We start from the raw sequence: 7,352 nt of genomic DNA on the forward strand, positions 1-7,352 counted from the left end.
TTCTTTTTAGTTTTTCTGGTTTTTACGCAGTCGGGTTTTTTGTGTTTATTTAATAATTATTTTTTATTAAGTCAGTGAATCTCAGATAACTAATAATTAATTCAGTATGTCTCAAAACTGAAATAACATGTAACAAAGAAAAAATATCCTACACATTAATTCGCATTTAAGAAACTCAAAGATGACAAACAAAGGTTAACTATGATTACCTCTTGTCTTCGTTTCTTAAAGCCTGCGTAAGACCCATTACGTAAACAAAAATCATTTGTCGTACATTTCACGTTCCTAACCTGAATCAGAAACCCTACAAAATTATGTGGAAAATTTTCAAAAAGTCTGTATATCTCTGCTAACTAATGATCAAGTGTTTGTAAGATTGATTTTCTTTCAAAAAGTTTTTTTTGACTATAACTTTTTTCTATATTCGAAAACGCTCTGATATTTTAATGGAGTCGTTTTCTTCTGTCAAAAGTATTACCTTTAGTCATTGAAGTTGATAGAACGAGCAAAAAATAAATAAATAAAATAAAATAAAATGGACCCAGAAAATACTTTCATTTTCCCAACATTTAATTCTTAATTAATTATTTTTAAACGTCCGATTTTTCAAACAAGGCGTGGTCTTTATGACGTTACAAGTGATGTACTTTGGCACGCCGAATGTTTACACTTGCTGTCTACCGTATTTCATTGCTATGATAATTCAGAAGCGAATTAAATATTGAACTCTACGCTTGCTATCAACCGTTTCGTTGCCACTACATATGAATAAAGAATCGTATTAAATATCGCGTTCTGTGCTAATGGCGTCAGCGAACGGCATTTCATCACTTGTGTTGTCATGCGCACAAGCGTAAAAAATGAAATTGAATCTGGGCACCGATTAAAATAATTGTTTAAATAATTTGACAAAGTTTTTTTTCTTTTTTTTAATGGCGAAATTTTATGTTCAGCATGTTGTTTCAGAAAAAAAAGTGCTTTTAAAATTTCTCAAATGACCCCATTGGGATTTTGAAACTAGAAATTTTATGTTTTTAAGCATGTTGTTTCAGAAAAAAAAAGTGCTTTTAAAATTTCTTAAATGACCCCATTGGGATTTTGAAACTAATATCTAAAGTAATTTACAGAAGAAATATTCGTAATAGATATTACAAATTAGGAAAATATATCTCTGGTATTTTAAGAAAAGGAAGTGCTGCAGATACAAATAGTTTCCCCATTCTAGAAAGACTTCTCTATCTGCAGGCGAAGTGATTGTACAGAGAAGCTAATTCCATGAGATACAATGAAGGTTCTGGACCCTAATTGCCGGATTTTGATCACGAGAGGAAATAGAGAATTGTCATGCAACAGGACAATGATGTTTCCTTGATAAAGTTGGACTTTGTATAGATGTCCATCTGCGTATTTTACGTTTCGTTTGTTCAGTTTAATAAAAGTTGTGTTGCCAAATACACAGTTTTGCGATTGGGTGATTTTCCACATAACAGGAATAAGCATGCGTTTAGAGGTATAATAACAACATACTATGGCGAAGAATATCCAACATTGTTTAGCACAAATAAACAGAAACAACGTTGGATATTCTTTGCCAATTCTCAGCACAAAGGTATTTATTTATTTCTCAACAACATACTATGCTTAAACTTAAGCTATAAAATGAAGAAGTTAGAAATATTAGAGTAACATTTTTCCAGTTGGTAATGTGTTATGTTCAGTTCGGGATTAAAAGACGCATAATTTGCTCATGAGAATGACAAATTTTCCCCAATATATTTCCAAAATATCGTCGCCTCAGAGAAACAGTAAGACATATAATCCCAGGAATAACACTGAAAGATGAGGCAACGATATGTGTATTATTAACCGTACGTGAACTTTGTAAAATATAATTTCTAGAGACAGTTATACAAATAATCACAAATTCAGTCTTTCCTTTTGTTTATTCATTTACAATTTGATAGACCGAGATTGCTGAAAAATGAGCGTATATTTCACAAAAAGGTTAAGGAAAACATTTTTTACGCAAAGAGTAATAAGTAGAAATCAGTTCCTTGAGAACTCCTCGTTTGATTTTTGTAGATAAAAATCTTCGGTGAATTTAATAAGCTTTAAATTAAACTCTTAGACTAAAACATATCCATTAAAACAGTGCAACCCAGCTTTTTACCCTTAGGCAGCTTTTCATAGTAAGGTGAATTCCACAGGTAAGAAGGCAGGTCAAATTTGAATACATTATATTTTTTCTTACTTAATATGGGGAAAAGCAGAAAATTAAGAAGAATTATAAACCAAGAATTATTGTTATCCCTACAATCCTGTTAATTTATTTTATCAATATGAGGTTATCATTCTGTTTTTAAGAACCCTTCTGTGCCTAATTGTCTTCAAATTTGCAACAAACATTCAAAGTACCATGCAGATTCGATTGATAGTTTTGGAAGTTTAAATATCATAGCTCTTAGTTTGTAACATTGAATATAACAGCGGACCACATGGATCTGCTCAGCGAGCCACCCATGGTCCGCAAGACTATTGCATGGGCAACACTGTATAATACCAATATTTTAGATGTGTCAAGTTAATTATGACATATATATGATTTAATTTAATAAAAAATAAATGAAATTAATACAATTAATGCATGGTTCGTGAAAACAGTAAAATACTAACAAAGACAAAGGAAATATGAAAAAAGAAAATGTAGGCAGGGAAAAGGGAGTTCTTTAAATATATATAATGATACACTAAAACTTTAATACCAACACATTACGATTCACTAAACATTTCAGCTGAGTTAAAAAATAAAACAATACATTCCTACAAACACTGGAATGTATTGTTTTATTTTAACGCGGTTATAACGACCCGTATATCCATTCAATTTAATGTACGTTTATAAAGCTTCAAGTCATCATCTAATTTGATACATTCTTATCCAAGTTATTTAATTATATATGACAAATGTGTTGCTGCGCACAAAATAATAGTTTAGCATTCAGCCAAAACTAATTTTAACTTTTTCTGCGAGATATATGTTATCGAAATATACGTAATTATGATGAAGCATTTGTCACTGTTTAATAAATAGTGTTTGATTAAACATGTAGGTTGGATATTATTTTTTTCAAATGAACATTAAGAAACAAAACTTTCACAATTAATGTCCATAAACAGTGCTTAAATGCTTAAATATCGGCCAGTAAACTGCTAGAATAAAAAAAAGACAGCCAAACTTGAGTGGAAAAAAAACGAAATGAACATTATTTACACTCGATGTTCTGATTTGAACTAAAAGATAAGAATTTACACTCTTGGTTCAAAAACATAAGCTTGCTTTTTTTTTTTTTTTGCAAATCCCGTTTTTGTATCTGTTTTTTAAATATTTATTTTAAAATAAAGCTTAATAATAAATTTTCATCCAAAATTCCAAATTTATGGATCACAAAAATAGTTAAAATGCAAAAAATCATATTTATTTGTTGTGATATTTACTCTTACACACATCTTTCCACACAATTAAGCACGATAACTATACGATCGTTACTTTTCGTCATTTCTGGACGGTCCCCAAGTATGATAGGGTGAAAAAAGTCCTGATTCCAGCTAAAACGTTCAAGAATTTACATTTGAAGGCAGAGACGGAGTTCCTTAAAAGAATCCGAAAGCCAAGCACAGAGAAAGACGGATTATGTATTATTGTGTGCACAGAAAGTGAAATGAAGGGGAAGATTTAGCGTGCATTGATAAAAGTCTTTTAAAAAGCTTAGGTTTTCTCTTTTCTGTCTGTTCACATTCTATGCAAATGGTTCTTTCTTCGTCGAGTTTGCACCAGATCCAGAAGCTCTTCAACGCACTTAGTCCTAATGCCATTAATGGCGGTGTAATCATTTAAAATGAAAAGTTGCATGAAAACTATGGTCCATTTGAATTTCTCTGGAAGCAAAAAGGATATTAATGCGTTTGCTTTTATGGAGGAATTTTTGATTTCGTCAGGTACGTCCTTTCAAACGTGGAATGAATATGCATATTTTGAATGTTAATGTGATGGAATTGCGATGCCACTTTTATTTTTTGATGACAAATATTTTATTATATACCCCGAAATTTTTGGTTTGAGATTTTGGGATATTTTTTGCCATAAAATAAGGGACATTATTGAAATTGATATTAGTTCCGAATAGAAGTAATTGAAACTTTTTGGAATAATTTCTTAATATAAAAATATTTTCATTTATATCTTAACGTTTTTTTTTATTATTTTATTTTACTTTTTTTTTTTTTTCGTGTGTAATGTTTCCGTGCAAATTTTTGGAAATTCAAGTTTAAAAGGTCCAAGCGTCTTGGGGTGTTCTTAGTCCATTTCAAACATTTTTGAAAAATGTCTGTCCATCTATCTGAGACAAGGCTTGCATGTATGTATGTATTTATGTGAACGTTTTTTTCTTGGGGGGGGGAGGAGGGAGGCACTCTAGATAAAAAAAAACAACTACATGGAAGCGAACAAAATTTGATACACATAAGTGTCCTAATGTGAACTATTGCCCATTAGATTTTGGCGAAAATTACTCGGAAGCGGGGGGGTGGGCAATCGAACTATTCCGTTATGTGTGCCGTAGACATATTTTACTTCAAATGCCCCTTTTTTATAGAATTTGTTTCAATTAAATCTGCGCGTTACAACCCTTTAAATATTATTTTAAAGGTATTCGGGTGAGGGGGAGCACAAATTGACAGGCACACTTTATATGTTTTGTTTAGATGTTTAATTATTTATTTTTTCGTTATTTATTTAATTAATTTAATTTTTTGGTCGTATTTTTTTTTCTTTTTTCCTTTTAATTTTATGATAAAGTATTCTAAAAAAAACCCCAGATATTTTGTACATCTCCCAATATTTATAGAAATGAATTTCACCTGATGATTACATGTTTTTTCCGCTTAAATAAGTCTGGAAAAATATTTCATTTGAAACAACATCTCAATTTTAAATTAAAAACTCTTTTTTGAGCAATAGATCTCTACGTGCCTTAAAAAACCATATGAAAAATATACGATGCAAATTGTGAAAATACAATTACATTAACGCAATGAAATAAACAATTTTATATCTAATCTAAAATTATTAGGAAAAAGAAGCACAATCCCTGGAGAAAACAAGTTTGGTAAATAGGGGGTAAATAAAGAAACAATGCGCCGGAAGAATCAATGTATTTTCAGGAACTATGTTTGAAATGTGGATTATTCAGTTATTCAGAAAGAAATGCATGAGTAAATAAAAAACAAGAGAGCTATGAAAAGCAATTTTGTTTTTAATCTTTCAAAAAAATTTATTTTTACAAAATGCGACAGGATATATTATTTGAACTATGAAAAAGAAGAAATGTGTTTGTAAATGTACATTTATTATTAGCATGTTTTTACTGATAACTTGCTGTGTTCCGTTCCGGTTTATCAAAGCGATTAAAAGCAGTTAAAATGTCACTGTGCATGTGCAAAAGATTGCAATTTATTACTTTCAAGGATTTTTAAGCAAACGAATTTGCCAATTAAAAAAAAACAGTTGCTTATCATTTAATTTTAGAAACTTATTGGTTATTTAATGAGCAGCATTTTTATTATTTTCGGATAGGAGCTGAATCGTTAGGAATCAATAACAAATAAGCCGTTTTTATCACGAATCATACTGAGTAGTTGTTAGCAAGTGTTTCAAATTGGCGCACGATCCCTCATTTTCCATAAATCTGTATCCGGGAATGTAAATGCGGGCCATTTAATCCCTGATATGTTTCTGAATGTTTAAGATAATCAACTGAAGTTAAATCCCTTTGGTTAAAAATTTTGAAAGTTATAAATAGCTACCTTACGCGAATGCACAGTGAGAAATTCACTGCTTTGGGTATTTATATTTCTTCAAATTTTCAAAAGTGGTATTTGAAATTTTAGTATAATCATTATCTTGTATGCTATTAAATTTTCTGAAAATTTAGTAAGCAAGGATGAAAAACGCAGCACGTTATGAGCCAAAAACGTGCCCAAATGATATTGCGAAGAATTTAAGCACACAGTGTTGTATTCTATATTTTGTACTTAAATTTTGCACTTATAATAGTTTAAGTAGTTTATATTATTGTTCAAAGTTCAGCATAGTTACTAAAAAACATCAATTAAACATTTTGAGAAAATGTGTTTAATTTTTTTCTTAACACTTTTCTTTATTTCTTCATGACATGTGAAATTATTAGCCCAACCTTTTATGTGTTTTTGCAACTTAACTTTAATTGCATAAAAACGGAAATTTAAAGCACTGCATGAAATTATTTCCACTTGTAATAAACACTGGTTTTTAATACTTGTGGAGAAAAACATTAAGCAGTAATTATTTCTTATAGTTGACTTAAGTATTTCGTAAAAAGCTTTTTGCCGGAAAACACAAGTTTCATTTAATTTCAGTTGCTATATTTTACTTGTGTACATGCATACTAATTTTAGATTAACTAGCCAAGATTAGTTTCTTCAAAGAGAAATGTAGATTAGAACTAAACAGTAGACATATACTCCAATATTTATGATTTATTCTGGCCTTCAAAAGAGTAGAAAATTAAAAAAAAAAAGTTTCGCAAAAGAATGGGTTACTGGAGCACTGCACAAAATAAGAAAGATTTCCTAGAGTGACAAAAAGAAAAATAATTTTAAAACAAACCTTGTTTCAGGAGATTTTGAAGTCGAGTTAAGTGAAACGGGACGTGTCTTTTTCCTGTTTAGCAGGATTAACCCAGAAATCAATTGCTCGAACAGGTTGGCGTCGGGGAAATCCTGATTTTCTTTCGGAACTTCTAAAAGCTTTGAAACATCCGAAGTTTCGGCTTAAAGGAGTTTTTCTTAACTTTCAATGAAATCACATTTATCACTGATTGTGTCTTAAATTCAGAAGCCTAATGGAGTCAAGCAAAATTGGGATAGGTTTAAATTGAGAAAAGTTAACTTCTCGCCTGGAATTGCTTATAAGTGTGCATAATGAGATCACGAAAAATGTATTTTTTTTTCTCAATCACTTTAAATATTTTAAATAAATGTAAAAATGGAACCCACTAAAATATAAGTAGGAGCTAATAAGGAATGTTTTGAAGAAGAAAATGCTACTTAATTTCATTTTTGATCATTGATAAAATTGGGATATTTTTACAATAAATAATCGAGGGCAACCCATAGTTTCGCAGGTTTTAGCTGTATGTTAGTTAAATGACAATTTCACAATATTTTGTACAAATGTAGAGTCCGCACTTTGACTCTTTTATTGCCGTAACTATTTAGTTTGCTGTTTGCTTAGCACATTGTTTATTTTGAGGTTA

This window comes from Uloborus diversus, chromosome 5 (genome assembly GCF_026930045.1).
Source record: "Uloborus diversus isolate 005 chromosome 5, Udiv.v.3.1, whole genome shotgun sequence".
Taxonomy (NCBI): domain Eukaryota; kingdom Metazoa; phylum Arthropoda; class Arachnida; order Araneae; family Uloboridae; genus Uloborus; species Uloborus diversus.